Source organism: Eschrichtius robustus, chromosome 4 (genome assembly GCF_028021215.1).
Source record: "Eschrichtius robustus isolate mEscRob2 chromosome 4, mEscRob2.pri, whole genome shotgun sequence".
Lineage (NCBI taxonomy): Eukaryota > Metazoa > Chordata > Mammalia > Artiodactyla > Eschrichtiidae > Eschrichtius > Eschrichtius robustus.
In genome coordinates this window covers 70,369,440-70,389,925 of record NC_090827.1, presented here as the reverse complement: position 1 = coordinate 70,389,925, position 20,486 = coordinate 70,369,440, and the positions used below count along the sequence as shown (strand labels likewise).

The 20,486-nt window shown below is 36.5% G+C and overlaps 1 pseudogene; it reads right to left on the bottom strand.

Annotated features, from left to right (window-relative positions):
* Positions 1-18,503: 18,503 nt before the first annotated feature.
* On the bottom strand, positions 18,504-19,126 carry LOC137763732 (THO complex subunit 7 homolog pseudogene; annotated as a pseudogene).
* Positions 19,127-20,486: the final 1,360 nt, after the last annotated feature.

The following is a 20,486-nucleotide window of genomic DNA, read 5'->3' as shown; positions in this document are numbered from 1 at the left end:
TAATTACATAAACATAAACTTAACTGTTAATACTTATTGAACACCTATTTTTATCTAGAAAATTTGCTTGTTCATCTTCTGACCATGATTTTTCTCTCTTCTTAACTTACTTATGTCTCCTTCCTTTCAAAATAATGACTTTACCTCACACTTCATTAAGAAAATTGAAGCCATCCGGTGGGACGCATTCATCTTTCCATCACCAACTTTATAAATCAACCTGCAGCTGCAACCATATTTTCTTCATTTTCACTAAAACGGTGATGATGGGAAAGTGCCTCACTTTCTCAAAGCCCAAATCTTCCACATACGCGACTGATCCCATTCTTCCTTGTCTTTATAAAGACATATCTCTTCTATTTCCCATCTGTCCACTATATCATAATTCTGTTTGTTTCCATCAGCATACTACCTATTTTTTTGTAAAATGAAACTCTCGGTGCTTCTTGTATTTAAATTTTCACTCAATTTATTAAATCAAAGATTTAATATGCTTGGTTTTCTTAAAAGTTTCAAAGATGTAGAAAAATAAATGCAACACTTGCAATGTATCTCAATGATTCCAAACTTATCATTATGTCTACACGTCGTTCTAACATAAATTATCAGTACCATTCACTTATGCAATTCTCTTTTATTTTTGTACCAGTATTGTAACTGCACTTACTAATCAAGCAAAGCTTCACTTACCTGAGCAAGGAAGGTAGGGTAGCCATTCTGGCTATGGCCAGTTGATTCTTGCCCAGAAATCGGATGTATCCCCAAGGTGATTGAAACTCAACCCGCATTAGGTATGTTGTGTCCCTTCTCAGTTTAAGTTTTGCCAGCCACTTCTATGGCACTTTCCAAATCCTGCCTATTAGCAATTGAAACTTACATTTGTGTCATTGAAACTTACATTTTATTTTTGAAATTCAGGATCTCTGAGTCAGCAGAATTTGTTTCCCGTCTTTCAATTTGGCACCATCCTTTGTATCATTTTTTTTAAAAAAGTTTTTGACCCTTTCTTAAATCTCCTAAACAAATTTGACTTAGTGTATCTAGGATGTAGTAACCAGATCTTTAGTTTTTTATGCTTTCAGCTCCTGTTCTATTGTATAATCTATCAGAATCTGTAAAATAGCAATACTACAGATATGTTCTAGCATATCCTTATTTAAAAGTGCTTTCTTTTACTCCAAATATGCCTCATTTATTTACTCCTCTTATTGTCACAAACTCTTGATAGAGCTGTTGTGTAACCAGTGTCTACTTCTACACCTAAGATAAGGAAGAATAATACTCCTACTTCACACCGAGGATCATTTTTATTATACTTCTAGTCTTCCTCACTCAATCTTCTACTTAAGATGAGTGACATGTGCTATTGGTGATGTTGGGAAAGGAACAGAATGTACATGGATGGCTTTTGAATTAGTTAAGAGTATGAGTTATGACTAGTGAGAAGGTGCTGCATAGCCCAGGGAGATCAACTCGATGCTTTGTGACGACCTAGAGGAGTGGGATAGGGAGGGTGGGAGGGAGGCTCCAGAGGGAGGGGATATGGGGATATATGTTTACATATAACTGATTCACTTTGTTGTACAGCAGAAACTAATACAACATTGTAAAGCAATTATACTCCAATAAAGATATGAAAAAAAGGGAGTATGAGTTAAAAACATAAACAAAAACAAAAAACATAAAATAAAAAACAAAACAAGAACTCTGCAAAGACTCATTGGATTTAACAGAAGTTTATTTCACTCTCAATTTTTGGCTTAGAGGTTGGCAGAAGTTTCAAGAGTGTTAAGCATACTGGCTGAGGAACATCTATTATCTTCAACACCTGGCTTCCATTTCCTGACTGAAAGTGTCTGTTCCAATTATCACAATTTCCCAGCAAGCAGGAAGGAGAAAAGAGGAAATGGAGGGAAAGAAGCCTTTTTTTTTTTTTTTTCAAGATGTCACCTGTGTGTTGCACATATCCCTGTACTCTCAATTCAGTTGAGACTGTGGCCACTTAACCACGAGGGAAGCTGAGAAGTTTTCTTTTTATTTGGGCTTTCCTGGCTCAAAATCAAAGGGCAAGGTAGGTTGTTAACAGATGGGTGAATGGGTAGTGAGGGGTGATTAGCAGTTTCTTCTCCTCTGGCCACTCAAATATTAATGCATATCATCTCCCACACTTTTCTCCAAAAAGATAGTACAAAGTTCCATTCTGCACAAAGTCCACCATCTTTGGGTAATACGTAATGCTCTCCACTGAGTCTGGATGTTACTCTTCAAGGTCTTGTGACATATACATTGATAAACAAATTACTGCCCTCACTCCCTAGTATACACACACACACACACACACACACACACACACACACACACACACCCTAATACACAGTATAATGGAAACAGAATATTGTCAATAAAAGCCCTGTTTTGGCCATTCGGAATTGGAAAGAATAGGCAACACATAGCCCTCACTAGTTCATAATAATGATGAACTCCTACTTGGGCAGGAATTATAAAGACTTTCTCAATTTTCAGTGGAAAAGTTCCTTGGTTAGACCTTTTCTTTTCTGGTTTGTCCAAGCTTTTGGCTTGCCTTCTGAAGGTTCTATCATGTCTATTATGTAGTCATTGTTTTCAATCATTTATGCTTTTACTTATTTACATTCTTCCGTCTATTCTTCCTTCCTCAAAGTAACTGAGGCTACATGAGGCTATTTAATAGAAAAAAATAGTTTTGCCTGGGAAGAAACACTGTAATATGATCTTTGCCACCATATCTGAGAAATCTTGGGAGATGTGTTAGACTCTGGAAAGTAATTTTATCTTTTTTAGGTAGAGTTACACAGGAAAACTAGTATTTGCAATACTGTTGGGTACTCAGATTCTAGACTTAAAGTTAATTCAAATTGCAAACCACAAGACAAGAAAACGTCCTTTAGGAGAAAAGTGTTCCATTTTGTCTCTGTTTGTAACCTGGCTAATTCTTGCCTGTCTTCATTAATCTCTTTCAGGATCTTGCTAAAAACAACAAGTTGAAGTCACAGAGTACTGCCCACTTACCTTTTCTGAACTACTTATAGGTTTGGAAAGCATGTGGTTTGCCTTCCACACTACCGTAGCTGACCAAATATTTTGTCGTGACATAATAAGTGTTACCAGGTTTTAAAACTTTTTATGTTCTTGATGCTCACAGCCCACCTGAGAAGCCAATGCTTCATTCGAGATTTTTATTATGGCAGCACAACATTGCTAAGTTCCAAATTATGTATTAATTACGGTGTAGCATAAGTTACTGTAACAGTTAGGCCCCAAACTAGAGTCAGTCAACAAGAGAAAATCTTTCATGTAAGAGTTCAGAGGGATATGAAGCTTCTAGGGTGGTTAAGTGGCTGATCCAAAAGATAATCCAGAGATTCAGGCTGGTGGAGTGGCTCTGCTATCCTTGACATGTAATTTCCATCTCTGATATGCTTTTTGTTTCCATCTCTCTGAACCCAGACAGGGAAAAAGAGAAATAGATGATAATATACTTTCTTTTTAAGAATGGGACCTGAAATTTGTTTGTCACTTTATCTGCCACTTAATCTGGACCATACCAGAAGCAAGAAAGACTGGGCAATTTGGTCTCTATACATCCATTTGTCTTGCTAAAGTTCAGTAGAGAGGAGGTACAGTTCTAAAATCATGAAGGGAAATGTGGTATTGGAAGACAATTAGTAGTCTCCACCACATCTACCTAGAGGATAGATGCATTCTTCTACTGTTCATGCTATGTAGAAAATGTGTTGGGATTGAGGCCCCAGATCTGTCATTTAAGGACCCTTGAAAGTGAATTTCTCTATGTACTGGGCTGAGGGAACCATTTTTTTCTTATACATGGATGGATAAATGAAGTCTGTTCTTCAGACCAAATCTACCTTGTGGATATATCCTATGCTTTATAAGAAAAGGAAAATATAAGGAAACATATATTGACCACACAGCTTTAGTCTCCACTTCAGCTTTACTAGTTATAAATTTGTTATTTTGATCTCTATAGCTCTTACTCCTACATGTATTTATCATTTGATTCTGAAACTGGTAGGGAAGAGAGGGTATAATTTATCAGTCTTTTAAACTTCACAATCTTCTATTTATTCTTTAACATAGATTTCTGACCTGGTAGTAGCTCCTCTGCTCTTCTAAAATTTTTCATGTCCAATTCACCAATGATCTTCATGTTTCCTCAATCCATAGATATCTTTTAGGCCTCAACTTACTTAACCTCTTAGTGGTTCTTGTCAAAATTAGCTACTTATTTTTTGTTTAACTGCCTTCTTATTTGTTCACATGATTTCATACTTCCCTGATACTCTTATTTTCTCACTGGTTGATTCTTCCTCTTTGACTCTTCTTTGTTTATTTAAACTCTAATTATTATAGCTCCTGAGGACTTGGTTCTCAAATTTGTTTTTACATTCACTCTGTGGTAAGCTGTACTATTGTTTGCAAATATTTATTCTCCTTTACTCTTTCACTGTTAACCTCCCAATGAATGATTATAATTTTTCATCCTATTGGCCAAGTGACTAAATTTTGTCAACATTGTGTGAGCAGATCTGCTCTATGCCATATCTGAGCAGGAGCTAAAAACAGTGACATGCTTTGGCTTAGCTTCTCTTGCTTTTCCCCTCTGGTATGAAAAGTCATATTCTAGGTTAGAGCTGTCCCTTCATCCTAGCCTGTAGTATTAGAGGACAAATGTAGAAGACTCAAAACTTCCCACAGGTAAGAGCAGAAGAACAGTTATCCCAGAGAATACATACAAAAGGAGTGAAAAATAAACCTGTGTTGTTAGCCATGAGGTTTTGGGGATGTTTGTTACACAACATAGATTATCAAAGCTGACTAATACAAACATTGGCACCTAGAAATGTTGTACTCCTAAAACAAAAATGTAGTATATGTAACATTGGCTTTGGGACCAGTAGAAGGAAGAAAAAAATCTCCCCAAACTGTTATTAGAAACTGGAAAAACTGTGCCCCATTTTATGCAGTTAGGAAAAAAAAAAAAAACCAACCCATCAACTGTGATAATTTGGAAGGCAGGTAATGTGTCTAATAGAACTGTGGCTTTGACCTATAAGGTTTGGAAAGTAAATGTTATTATGAGGGTTACGTATTATGCTGCATTGGATATAATGCTACCAGTAAGAAATGAGCTCAGGAAAAAAAACAAAAAACAAAAAAACCTGCTTGTTTTCAAGAAAGGATATGAAGGAAATTAGAATTTTGAATATCTGAGACTTGCAGCGTTAGGAAATATAATGGGTTCTCTTCTATAAACAGTAAATATAAAATTGAGTAATGTTTTGAGACCCAAAACCTCATTAAGATGCATCCTTAGGTCAAAGACCAAATCATGAACGTAGCTATTAAGACACATGCTCAAGGGAAAACACACGTCATAAGTATGGTTTAGCTCTTTGTTAAAATCTCAGAATAGATTTTAATGTATTTTATTTATTATTGAATCGTCTTTTGTAAATCCTTTTAGTTGAGTAAAATAGTTCAGAATAGGTTAAGCTAAGAGTGTGATCCAATGAAAGGCAGGTATACTGAAAATATCTATAGTTAATGTAAGGAGAAAAACATGTCTCCAAAATAATAGTTTGTATGGCTATTGGAATATTAAACTGATTAGCATCAAATTGGTAAAAAATAAAATTCAACCCTGTTTTTGAGAGATTTGTAACTTTAAAATCACTGCTAATCTGTATCAGAAGAGCTTGTGACTATCCAATATGTAAAATGAACTTTTAGCTTCTAATTTCTATTGGAAAGAAAAAGGCAGAAAACTCTCATCACATGTTGCCAAGGAGACTAATAAAAAGGAAACTCTTCCCAGAAGGCAAGGCTTAGACCCATGGAGAAAAATGAACTGAGGAATTCCTCCCAGCAGACAGAACCAAAAGCTAATTGAGGGACATGCTCAACTACCAAGAAGAGGGATCTCTGCAGTGTTTGTCTAGCTGAATTTTAGATATTGTTGGACCAGTGATTGATTGTTCTGTCTCTCATTATTCTCTTTTCAAACAGTAATGCTTTTTGGTGGATAATCTACCATTTTATGATGGATGTGTGAGCTGGAGGAGTGCCATCATTTAGATATAAAGTAGAGATTATCACAAAATGATGGATTCACAGTCTGATGCCCTGATTGGATAAGACATTTAGGATGTCTTCCTTGAGGTGTGTTTTCTGTGCAGGGGAAAAGGAAATAAATATTTGTGACTAAGAGGTTAGACTGTGTTAATAGACTATTGTTTACAAATATTTACTTCTCCTCTCCTCTTTCCCCAGCCCCTGCAATTGGAGAAGTATATTTTTTCATTTCGTATTTTTTAACTTAAAAAAATGGCCATGAGACTTAATTTGGCCAAAAGAATATGAATAGCCATGATGTTTAGCAAACTAAAGCATTAAATGTGATTGCATGGGATATCTTATCTTCTTGATTATGCTTCTTCCACAGAAAAAGGCATAACTGGTATAGGGGTTGCTCTTCAACCTACAACCCAGAATGAGAAAACATATGGAGCAGAGAATCAGAGAACCTACAGTCTCTATATATACATATATATATATACATACACACACACACACACACACACACACACATATATATATATATATAAAACATGAGCAAGAAATGAACTTTCATTGTACGTTTCTGAGATTTTGGCATTATATGTTTCACAGCATAAAAATGTCATGGCATCTAGCTGCCAAGCACATTTCTTAAGTTTGGGAAATTTCTTATGAGTTGAGTTCCTCCAGTCCAAGGTAGAAACCAGGTATTTACTCTCCTAGACTCCTTTGCAACAAAGGCACAGACTTGGAAACTAGCGCCTGCTATCTAAGCATGTCTACAATGAACTTCAATTCACAAAAGATTAACATGAGGAAACAGGTGCCACATGGGACCCATGTTTAGTTGAGGATGGCAATAGAGGCTTTTAGGACCCATGATGAGAGAGAATTAGGCACCACTGCCCAGGGTCACTGATGCCAAGAGAGGTAGAAGCAGTCACAGGAGTTCTTCACTGGCACACTCCTACAGTATAGTTTGGGTATAGTATCTTTTTGTGTGGCCTTCAAGCTTGTTTTCTCTGCCTTCCAAAATGTCTGTGAGCTATCTAATAAGCCAGTAAGACATTTTACTTCTTTAACTGTGCTAGCATGTGTTCTAAGTTTCTTTCCTTCTCTTTTCCCTTCTCTCTTCTTCCCTTCCTTCTTTCCTTCTTCCCTGCTTCCCTTACTCCTTCTTCCTTTCTTTCTTTTGCATGATCTATGAATGAATCACCCTACTTCCTATGTATGGTTAAACCCTACATTAGAATTTCTCCATGGTCTGGATACACTGAACTTCTGACAGGTTCTAGAACGCTGTATTTTTTAAAAACTCAAGATCTTTGCCAATGCTGTGCTATTTGCTAGGGCATCTTCTCATAGCTCTTCTTAAGGCTATCTTTTCAACTTTCAAATTCCAACTTAAATGTGTTCCATAAGGTGTTCTACTCTGATTAACATATAAGAATGCCACCTCCATGTCCCCTTCCCCATCCAAATTCTCTCAGAGCATCCTTTCTATTTATTTTGTCCATAAAACTAAAAATTATAATTATTTTGTTTTTTGGTTTATTTTCTATTTTTCAGAGTAGAATATAAGCTTCTTGACAGAAGAGGTCACCATATTTTGGTCAGTGTTTTATCTCCATGTCCCATCAAAATATACATTGTGTGGTAGAAACTTAATGCAAATATTTGAATGAATGAGTGAGTAGATGGATGAGTGAGAAGAGGTTAGGAGATTGAGAAGTGTGATGAAGATTCAGAATGGTCACTTTGAGGAAAGGCAGAGGAAGATAGCCAAGGATTTCTAAGCAGTGTTTAACGTCCAGCTGTGGCTGGAGAACATTAATGTGTAAAACATCTACATTTTTATGTTATGTTTTTTTCTCTCAATACAATCTAGGCCGGGTGGAAAAGAGAGTGTTGAAAGAGGCTGTTGATTGACTGGAGAAAATGGGGGAATCAAAAGAGTTGAAGTCCAAATGTAGCACAATTTAGGAAGTCAGAACAGTAGAGGATATCGGTTATAATCAAAGTACAGTGCATCATTACATCTTAAGTTTTCTGAGGCTGAAAAATGATAAGTGATGATTATTTCTAGAATGTAACCATGTGTATAAATACTGAAATGAAATGTGAAATTCACTGGAGATCAAGGAAAGGTGAGGATGGGTTTTGGATGACTCGTCTAGATTTTGAAATCAACCAGGATAACTTTTGCTATTCTATTTTTTAAAACTCAACTTTCCCATTACCAAATAATTTAATTTGATGAAAGTCAACAGACATTTGTTAAGCATACAATCCAGCTCTAGTTAGGCCTGTGTGAATAAGGTAAGGCACCCTTTCCTCTGTGCAAAGAAAACCCTACACCTGAGTGCACAGTTTGGGAAACATAGCCTGGACTGTATTATAGGTCCCACTGCTTCTTTAGACTTAGTACTGTCAACAGTAAAAAAAAAAGCACAACATGAGAGTTGTGAGTTAAGTTTTATTTGGGGCAAAATGAGGACTACAGCCCAAGAGATGACATCTCAGATAGCTCTGAGGAACTTCTCCGAAGAGGTGGGGGAATGGTCAGTTTTATATATGATTTTAGTGAAGAGGGATACCTGCAGTTGAGCACACATTTTGGCAGAGGCTTTCTGCTAGTCATGAGGAGCAGATGTCACCTTCAATGATTTTAGTGCTTTTCTAGATACGAGAAGATGCAAGAATTTGGAGTCATAAAATCTTCTCCTGAAAATAACTATGTGAAGGCTTGTTCTGCCAGTTTTTCCCAGAGCACAGAGTGCCTCATTCCTGATCGCCACCCTGAACCTCTTTCAGGGTGTGTTGAAGGTCAATGGCCGCAGTGGCTAGTGACTTGATCCTTGTAGTGGCAGATGGCAAGTGCCAATTTTTAGTTGGCAATACTTCTGTGCTTGGTACATCTTGTACAAACATATGTTGTGGCCCAAAAAACACTCTATGAAAGAAATTGTCAGAAGAGAGGAAAGGAAAGGCAAGGAATATTGCTGAGTCCCTAACAGATACCAGCCATTGTGCTAAGGGTTTTAAACATGTTATCTCTTTTAATTCTCACCGCAGTGTCACGGGGTTGACATGTGTTGTAACAAAATAGCTTCAACCGAGGAGGTCAGCGGAAGACCCAGACCAGCAATCTCAGTCCCACGATAGTAAGCAAAGAATAGCAAACTACCGCTTTAAGCTTAAGCACAAAGCAAAGTTTATTTAAGCAGAGGTACACTCTCAGAGAGGGAGAGTGGGCTGTTTCTGCGAATTGAAAGCAGCATTCCTATACAGGCTTAAGGGCATTTTTTTTTTAATTATTATTTATTTATTTATTTATTTATTTATTTATTTAGTTTTGGCTGTGTTGGGTCTTCGTTTCTGTGCGAGGGCTTTCTCCAGTTGCGGCAAGCGAGGACCACCCTTCATCGCCGTGCGCAGGCCTCTCACTATCGCGGCCTCTCTTGTTGCGGAGCACAGGCTCCAGACGCGCAGGCTCAGTAGTTGTGGTTCACGGGCCCAGTTGCTCCGCGGCATGTGGGATCTTCCCAGACCAGGGCTCGAACCCGTGTCCCCTGCATAGGCAGGCAGATTCTCAACCACTGCGCCACCAGGGAAGCCCTTAAGGGCACTTTTAAGGAGCATTTTGCAGGGTGATGTGGGTGAGTGACAGCGGATCATTATTTGATTGACAGTCCCAAAATATGTAACAAGTTTACTGCTACGCATGCTCTCACCCTTGAAATGGTAAGAAATGCCCACGGGGCGGGGTGGTGGTGCAAAACCACATGTAGATTTTGCTATAATGATGGTGTAATGAGTTTGGGTTTACTGTAGGTTATACCCCTGTCTGGTCTGGGCATGCGCAGCCCGGGGAATTTCCCTCGTGTTACTGTGCCCCTCTTTATCAGGATAAGCTGCCCACCACACGACCATCGTTTCGCCCATTCTGGGTGAGGTCAGGGGAGAGTCCCCAGATGGTTGGGTGTGACTTGATTGCTCCTTATTGTCTTTCTTACCACTGTCACCTCCTTGCTGCTAATGCCTGACTAACTACCTAACACAACAATGTATAGTCAGAAGTTATCTCAGTGTTCCAAGTAAGGTAATTAAGTTTCAATAAGGTAAGTAGCCTGTCCAAGTTCAAACAGCTTTATTAAGTGGTAGAACTGTAGTATGAGCCTTTTCAGTTAGTTTTTTTCCAGTTCAGCAATCGAACGCCAAAGTACATGGCTTAGAGCAATACATTTTAATTTTTCCTCATAATTCTGTAGGCTGTCTGGGCAGTTCTTTCAGTCTGAATCTGTTTGATTAGAAAGAGACTGAATAGTCTAGGAGACCTCACTCACATATTTGGGATAGATGGAGTGTCTAGGAAGGCTTGGGACCTCTCTTCATATCGTTTTTCATCATTCAGGAAGTTAGCCTTAGCTTGTTCACATGGTGGAGGGTTTTTAACACCAAGAGATGACAACCACCCAGTACTCAACACTTTTTAAGACTCTAGATTGTATTTTCTAATGTTCCATTGAGTGAAGTATGTCATATGGCTAAGCCTATATGGAGAACATTTCTCCACTTCTTAATAGGAGGAGAGGCAAAGTCACATTGCCAAGGGACATGCATGTGGGGAAAGGAGGAACTTGTGGGCATTTTGCAACCTACTATATGAACCTAATTTCAAACTCATGCTCTTTCTGAAGCAGGAGGGAAGGGAGCAGGGCACAACCTTTAAAAGAAAGACATAGCCATAGGATGTGACAAAGACTGGTTAGAACCAACTGGGTCCAAGACGGAGGAAGATTTGACTTGCAGTAGACCTTGAGCCTCGTTATACGCTCATTGTAATACATTAGCATGCTAAATGACATACCCACCAGCACCATGACACTTCTGAGGACAACCATAAGAGGTCAAAAAGTGGGCAATGGCCCAATTCCTGGAAATCCCTGCCCCTTCCCCAAGATAATTGGAATAATTCTTCCACTCATTAGCCTATGAAATTACCCAGCTCATAAAAACTAACCACACCATATTTCGAGGCTCTCTTGCCTTCTGAGATGGCCCACACCCTGTGGAGTGTGTTTCTCTCTAAATAATTCCACCTCTTACCTATCACTTTGTCTCTCACTGAATTCTTTCTGTGATGAGACATCAAGAACCTCAAATTCACCAGGTACATTTCTACTATATCACATTGTTCACTGACTGTTGTTAATTCTAAATGAAGACAACATTGTCCAAGCCCTTGTGGAACTGTGAAAATAAAAGGAAACTGATATTTATTTAGAACCTGTATTATACACTTAGCACCATCCTAGGAATTTCTCATTATGTCATAATCATATTAAGGAGCTAGTAATCTGGGGAATAATGTCTCTCTTCAAGCAGTCTAGAAGTTATTAAACAGTTTACAGTTTGTTTTAGAAATTCAAATTAAATAAATCAATGAAATAAATGACTGTAGAGATATCATAGACCTGTAACTTTGATCAAAAAAATTTTAAGTCATCTTTTTGGATGATGAGATTTTCCTCCCAAAGATTCTATTACATAATAAAATAGAGTTAATTTCAGGCTGTAAAATATGGCTACCATTTTAACCACAAAATATTCTGAGAAAAAATATATACACACGCATGTATAATACATAGCATTTGGTCAATTACCTATAGACAAATTGGATTTATATGGATGGGTGGCTACCATAATAATTTCAAAAATTCTTTCAGGATGGTCTTGATAGGTCTGTTAAATATAATCAATTTGACTTAATTATTGTTACCATTAGCACTGTTTATGCCAAGTGTTAGTCACTGAGTTAGATGTCTTCCACAGATTTTCTCTTTTAATCCTCACAATAACATGAAGAGTAATATTATTACTCTTACTTCATATATAAGAAAATCTCTGAGGAAGAGGGATTTTAAGTAAATTGCCCACAGTCCTATTAGTTAGCCAAATGGTAGAGCTAAAATTTTAGTCACGTAGTTTTATTCCAGAGTTTGAACATTTAACTAATAAATTTTTCCTGCTTCAGTTTATATCGACTATTTTTATGATTAATTACTTAATAGTCACATCAACCACATCAGCAGCCACTGAACCTTTAGGATAGCCCAAGTTCTTTGCTGATATACCATCATGGCCAAGAATAAAGACTACCAACTCAAAGAGATTACTGTTGCTCTTTCTACTCCATTTGCAAAGGAAAATTCAGAAATACACTGTGGTGCATTCTTTAAACTCTCTCAAATATTCTTCTTCTTCTTTGGAGAGATGTTTAAAAGCTGACCGGTGTTTTTCATCTGAAAACAAATTAGGTTCGACTAATAAGATGCACTTGTGTGAGTTCTGGAAGGTGACAATAAGGCAGAACCCTTCTTCCTGAGGTACTTGACTATTTGAAACAAAGTTTGAAAGCATGCTGATGTCTGGCACCGGCCTTCTTTCATCCACTACCCCATGTGCAGGTTGAATCTGTGGATGCTCTATCAGATGCATGAATCCACAAACTGCAGCTTTGGCTGCCTCTTCCCCTACTTCCTGTGCTTGAGAAGTAGTTGTGGTGATAGTGAGTAGAGTGTGTAGCAGCAGCTTCTTTCTTCTTGACTTTCTCAAGAGGTCATTTCAGAGGTGACAACTCCCATGATGATAAAGGAACTGCAATAAATGTACACGACAAGCAAAATTCCAAACTAAATATATAGAGTGATCTCATTGGTAGAAAAAAATCTATCATGTGTGCAGATATGTGAGAATTCATTTTTCAGAATATTGAAATGTAAATCACTCAGAATATTTCTTTGAGAATTAATTATTCTATTTGGATATGTAGTATTATATACTATTTTGGATTTTTTTCCCAGCTGTTGGATGTATTACAATTTGAAATGTTATTACATAGTTACTGTGTGATGATTGTATCACAATTTAGACTATAGTTTGCTCTATAATCTGTGGTTTACTTCTTTATTTTCATAATATTTATATCTGATTGGAATGGATCAACTAATATTTCCACCAGGAATCTGTTTACTTTGGTTATTTTATCAGATTATATGTAGAAGATTAGTGTTAGGGAAACTGTCCAATCCAATTTTACAGGTGATTAAACTGAGGTGGAGAGTATAAGGGACTTTGTCCAGTAAACACATTTATTTAATGTTAAATTGGGAACTAGGAACTCTGACCAGAACAGCTGAGTTCAACATTCTTTATATTATTCCACACTGCTAAAGACAAGGAGAAAATTACAGAGGAAATAAAGGAAACAGAAAATGAGATTAGAACAATAGCTGTTAATTAGGACGCATTCCAGGATGTCTCAGGTAAATTTCTTTTCCAAAATATGTACATGTAACACAGCACTTTCCAAGATGACTGAATTTGAATCTCTGGGGTTTGAGATGTCTAGGCGACACAGATGTGCATGGCCACTTAAGAACTACTGGGCTAGAGGAGATGCTGTGTGGTAAAGGTCAATATGTAAAAATCACTCCTGAATTGTTCTGTTTAAACTCCATTCTAGAGCCTTATCTTTATTACTGGGCACAGCATAAGACACCACTGACCAGATTCCTTCTTGAAATTCTTCCCTCTCTTGGTTTCTCAGACTTTGTTCTGTTTCTATTTCTTGACTGCTTTCTTTGAGTCTCCTCTGTGGATTCCCTTTCCTCTGATTGCCTTTTTTGGTTTGTTTGTTTGTTTGTTTTTTACTTTATAAACAGCAGGAATTTATTTCTCATGGTTCTGGAGGCTGAAAGACTGGGACCAGGTGCAGGCGTGGTCAAGTGAGGGACCTCTTCCGGGTCCCAGACTCCTTGCGTCCTCGCATGTGAAAGGGGCAAGGGAGCTGTGAAGAGTCTTTTTTTTTCTTTGCACAGATTTAATTAATTAATTAATTAATTAATTTTTGTATTTCTTTTTTAATATCTATTTTTAATTGAAGTATAATTGATTTACAATGTTGTGTTAGTGTCAGGTGTTCAGCACAGTGATTCAGATACATATATATTTGTTGGTTATCTATTTTACAGATAGTAGAGTGTATATGTTAATTCCAACCTCCTAATTTATCCCTCCCCCACCCCTTTTCCATTTGGTAACCATAAGTTTGTTTTCTATGTTTGTGGGTCTATTTCTGTTTTGTAAATAAGTTCATTTGCATCTTTTTAAAATTATATTTTAGATTCCACATATAAGTGATATCATATGATATTTATCTTTCTCTGTCTGGCTTGCCATTTGCAACAGCATGGATGGACCTAGAGATTACCATCTCTAAGCGAAGTAAGCCAGATGGAGAAAGACAAATATCATATGATATTGCTTATACATGGAATCAAAAAAAAAAAAATGTACACCTCTGATTGCCTTTTAAATGTAGGTGTCCTCCACTACAATGAGAGCAGTGGTTCTCAACCTGGGCAGTTTGGCAATGTCAGGACACAGCGTTCACTGTCACGCCTAGGGATACACTACTAGCATTCAGTTAGTAGAGACTGAGGTTGCTACTAAACACCCTACAATGCACAGGACAGCCCCACAACAAGGGACTATCTGCCCCTAAATGTCAATAGTGGCAAAGGTGGGACACCTTGAATTAGAAGAAGAATATAATGTTTGGGTGCTTAGGACCACTTTTGACAAGTACAAAGTAGGTAAGAAAGGCAAGCATTTGTGCGTGAAATGACCTTCAAATGTTTTTTTCTTTTAATTAATAGATCAATAACTACAAATGCTTTAACCATTGTAGAACACACGAGGACAGGAACGGCTTCTCATTCATCTTCATATCCACAAAACATAGGATAGTAAGTAGTTTGTTTTGTTCAATTTTTAAAATCATCTGAGGACATGGAAATTGGGAGAGTTAAGTTACCAAAATGACCATCATGTCATTACATGTCTTAATCTAAAAGGTAAACAATAAAAGGAACTAGTATCAACTTCACGTTTTTCAAACTTTTAATAGTGGACAGTAAATTCACTGAAAGAAGCAAGCTAAATATTTGTAAAATAAACATATTTATAAAGCAACAAATCACATCACATCTTCCAGACATACAAGCTCTGATCTTTGGTTCCCTGTTCCATGCTCAAGAGGAGGAGCAAAGTAGAGAATGCCCTTAGTAACAAGCGCTTTCAAGTATACTTCAACCTTGGGCTTTCACATCATGCAGGAGGAGAAAAGGATATATTCTTGTGAACTTGGTGTTCAATGATGGATACATGGTGATTAAGTTATGATTGACCTGAATTCAGTAATACTGTTTATCATGCTCTATGGTAAGAGAACAGAGCTCTTTTAATTGAAATGGATTTTATTTCAATTTCATAATGCCTAACATAGAATGAGAGGGATGAGAACAGTGAGAAGAAATTCCATTTCTCATTATCTCAGTGATTACCAGCTGGTAATGTTTTATTTTACTAAATTAGATACTTTGTTAAATAGATAAGAAAAACCAAAGCAAAAGGAACACAAAAATTATAGAATTATATACAATGCTTATTATTTCTGTAAAATGTGTTGATTTGGTTTTGTACATTAAAAAAAAAAAAGACAATGCTTGGAATGTTCTAAAATCTAAAAGGCCTTATCTCATGCCTAGCTAATTATTTTGACAGGTGTCTAACTGATGTGCGCTTTTCCATGCAAATGAGTTTGTGGAAAACAAGATGACTGCCATCTACATAAACGCTCCATAACTAATTCTTATCTCCACAGAGAGATTAAGTAGTGAAAGTCAGCAATTAGAATTCAGTGACAATTTTTCCTCTGCAATTGATTAGTGTACAGAATGTTCATCTAGTAGAAGGAATCTAAACAGTTCCACCAATTATTTCCCTTTTTGAACCTCAGACTAATCTGTCTTCTATGTGTGTGTAAGTCTGTTATTTATTTCCCCTCTCTGGAACATCTACTCTTTTTGACACGTTCTCCTCCAAGTAAAATTTCCAATTTAATTCTCTCTTCCTTATGATCCTTTCTTCTTTTCCTTCTTCATTGGTTTGGTTTTAATTGTTCTTATATATCATTAGCTGTGAGTGTTGCCAAAGCCTCAGCCCTGGTTCTAAATTTATATCAGAGATACCATCGTTCCCCGAGCTATCTTGTCTTAAAATCTTGATATGTCATTGAATTTTCCTTTTTTACATATTCAAATGGTTGTTTATTTTTAATAATGTTTTTGTTTCCTTCCTTTTTTATCCTTCTGCAGCTACCCTGTTACATATACTCATAAATTTGTGCCAAGGATTCTGAATTTTCATTTGTTTTCCTTTTTATGTCTATGCCTTTTTGAATCAATTTTATTCATCACCTCAAGCAAATTTTTCAGAAACCTGACTACTTTCATCAATTACCTCTTCGCTCAAAATCATCAGTTGATCCCATTTCACTCTGAATCAAATCCTGCCTATTTGAGGAAGTTCATATTGTCCATAACCCTCCTAATTCATCTATCTTATTTGATCCTTGATGGTCCCCAACACGTTTTTCAAAATTTGCTCACCAAATTTGTGCCTTTTCACTTTATTCAGGTTTTCCTAGGCTTGGAATAGCCTTCTTTGTTCATTTAATTTAACTAATTATAATCTGTCTTTCAGAGTCCATCTTAGGTCACACTTTATCTCTACATGCAAGTTCTATGATATATTCTCCCTTGGAACACAGAGGATCAGTTATTCATATGACATTTTTCAGATACTTTACAGAGTATGATATAAACTTTTAGGTTTTTTGCTTCGCTATATTGATAACTTTTGAATATATATATATATGCACATATATACAGTTTCTGTTTGTGTAAAGATTTATTGCATCTACTTACAACATGGTTTATGGAGCTTAATTTTAACAAAGCTTATGTGAATTAGGGAAGCAGTATAGAAAGAAATATAATTATAGGGAAAAACTAGTGTGTTTTTGTGATAGTTAATTTTATGTGTCAACTTGACTGGGCTGTGGAGTGTCCAGATATTTGGTCAATCAGTATTTTGGGTGTGTCTGTGAGGGTGTTTTTGGATGAGATTTACATTTAAATCAGTGGACTGAGTAAAGCAGCTTTTCCTCCCTAATGTGAGTGGGCCAATACAAGCAGCTCTCCTGGTTCTCAGGGTTTTGGACTTGAACTGGACCTGGCTCTCCTGGGTCTCCAGTTTGCAGACTCACCCTGTAGATCTTGGGATTTGCCTTCATCCATAATTGCATAAGCCAATCTATCTACCTATCTATCGTTCTTATCTTATTAGTTCTGTTTCTCTGGAGAATGCTGGCTAATATAGATTCATCTTGCCTATCTGCCTTGCATGGCTAGTTCCTAATCTATGAATGGGGTAAGATGAAAATGAAAAAGACAGGACCCTGAACCTAGTCATGGGGGCAGAATAAGCTCTAGGAAGACCAAAGTAGCAGCAAGTCCTAACCTCGTTTTGTCACTTATTGGCTGTGGGACCCTGAGTGAATCATTTGGATCTCTGAGTTTTTCATATGCAAAATAATGATTCATCTGCCTTCTGAGCTCAGATTGTTTTTGTGTTATAAAAGTATATTTAATATGAAAACACTTTGGTGACTGTTAAATATTAACAAATAAGTGTGATTGATATTACTTTTTTTTTTTTTGATTCAGACCTGGCTTAATTTTTTAAAAAGATCATGAAATCCTTTTTGCAAGACTCTTGAAAATGACTCCTACAGAACAAAACGATAGAGAGAAAACATTTCAACAAAACATTTAACAACCACATTGCTCAAGTATTAAGGACAGAGATCTAGAAAGTAATGCATATTGATTTACTTTGCATCTTGTAATTACCTCTGATATCAGTGATTCTTAATATCATGGAACCTCTCCCACAATAAGCATACACCACAAACATTTTGTACATAATTTCACAAGTTCACAGACCTCCTGAGAGCCTATTCATGGACTTTATTTTCAAAAGTGGTAACGATTTCCAGAATTTGGCTCATTTTCTCATGTACATCCTAGAAATGCCACCTTCTCACTATCTTCCACTTATTTTGTGAGCAAATCAATGTTACCAGTTAAAAACTACCTAGAATACCAATGAGCACTAACATATCTGGCTTGAAAACATTTCATTAAACATTTTTGGATGTTGCTTCTTATCTTTTAAGTATAAAAAAGGCATTTCAATAAAAACAAATATATAATGAAGTCATCTCCCTTTGTGTGAAGAAATAAATATATAATGAAGTCATCTCCCTTTGTGTGAAGAAATATGAGTGAACTGTGCATTAATATTTAAAAGCAACGTAGTTCACTGCCAAAACTTTAAATGTCTCAAGAGCACAACAAATTCTGAACACACTAAGATCATGTTGCTACTTCAATATTCTTGGGAACGGTGAGTGATTAGTTGGTCTGTGGTTTAGGATCAGTTTCCATGCTTGTTTCTTGAGCTGCTTCTACCTCTGAGAGTTTTTCATCATTTTCCAATGTTTGCTGAAGTTCATGGATGGTACTAAGAAGAACGTGAAACTGTTTCTTTCTCAATTCCAACTTATCTTCAACACTTTCTTTAACATGTGAAAGATGCTCTAATTCTTTTCCCAGAGCCTCTAGTTCCTTTAATGTCTCATGCCTGTCTGGATGACGCTGGATCACTTTTGCCAATGCATCATATTCTTGGAGATTTTTTCATATTCGTTTCGCTTGAAGAATTTGCTTTTTGCACTCAGCAATTTTTTATGTGTTCCAGCAATGCTACATTCTATTTCTTTGTAAATTTTTTCAAAATTTTCCATTTCTCTGAGATTCATATCATATACCAGCAAAGTTTTGCCCATTGAAAATTCACATTGGGACAGTGTGCTCAGCATACGTTGGTACTGGCTGTATCCCTCTTCCTGGGATCCAGAGTTGCACCATTTAATGAAACTTTTCGCTAGCAGATTAATTCTCCGATCATCTCCAGCGCCATCTCCATCAGTTAGGAGACGCTTGCGTATGACTTCGTCGTCAGTCACGGCTCCCATGGCATGCGCGGCGGCGGCGGAGGATATTACTATTTTTAATAAAGACGTTTTACCCATTACATTATTTGAAAAGGCCCAAATTGTCGAACCTGCCATTGGCATGTCAGAATTCTGACAAAAACACAGAAATACCTTGTTCCTATTTATCATGGCTACCACAGGAGAAGTTGGAAAGATATCTCAAAGCCAAACTTTCTAGTAGCTAGATGGATTAACATAGTATCTTAAATAGCACTAGGCAAAATCTGAACTATGCTGGTATATGTTACATGTGAGGAAACATATCAGCCGACCAATGTATTTTAGGTTAAAATTCTCATTGGAACCATAATTTAAACTAAACCTTGGTACATAGAGGAAAAAAAACCCACACACACAAAGCATAGTACTGTGAGTGTTTCCTTCTTACAACAAAATCGAAAAGTACTAATGCATGTTAGTTTTAGTGTAATAATTACATGCACCAGATAATTTAAAGTATTCACAAAGTAACATATGGCTTAGCTGTTCAGCTGCAGTGAAAATGTGGATTTTTAAGAATAAAAATTAGTTTGAAAAGCAGCAGGCAACAGTAGTCTCGAATCCCCTGTATACCCATAAAGTGGAGAAACCATCTGCACTGTGTGCCAGCTGATGACCTTGGATTAATTCTAGCAATGTCATTACCCAATTAGTTGAGGAAGGAAAGATACTTGGGAATTACAATTACAGATCCATTAAAATTGTGCAGTGCTTTTATTCTCAATATTTATTAAATCACATCTGTCTGCTAATCATTATATGATGATTTTTTTTCACCTAAAGAGACTCAGTTTGACAGGTAAAACAGTGAGCTGGTCATGAATAGGATAATTATGCTACTTGAGCATACTTCAAGTATTCTGAAGTATGTTCTGAAAAAATAAAGTATTGATATCTCCTTTTTAATCTCATGACTTCTTAGATGGTAATGCTTCTATTTGTTTGAATAATCTCCTCAGTGATAATGAACTATTTTTAACCAAAGAATAACTATACACATATGTGCCAAATTATGTTGTAATTTCATGTTTTCCTGTTCTACTTGTTCTTATTTTACAGAGACCCTGCTGTGTCTTTAGGGGTCATGTTAAAGAAACCAGTAATTCTTGGACAATAGGCACATTTTAATTTTTGTTTGTTGTTATTTTGTTCAAATGGAAAGTTTAAGTTTTGTAGTGGTTTTAAAACAGAAATTTTCTATGGAGCTATCTTCTCATCATTTAACTTGACAAAGCTTTTGACAAGCATGTAATTTGCACAGGAAATCTTACATGTAGAAGAAAATATATATTTGTAACATTCAGGTACACAATGTAGATAAATATAAAATTAAGACTAT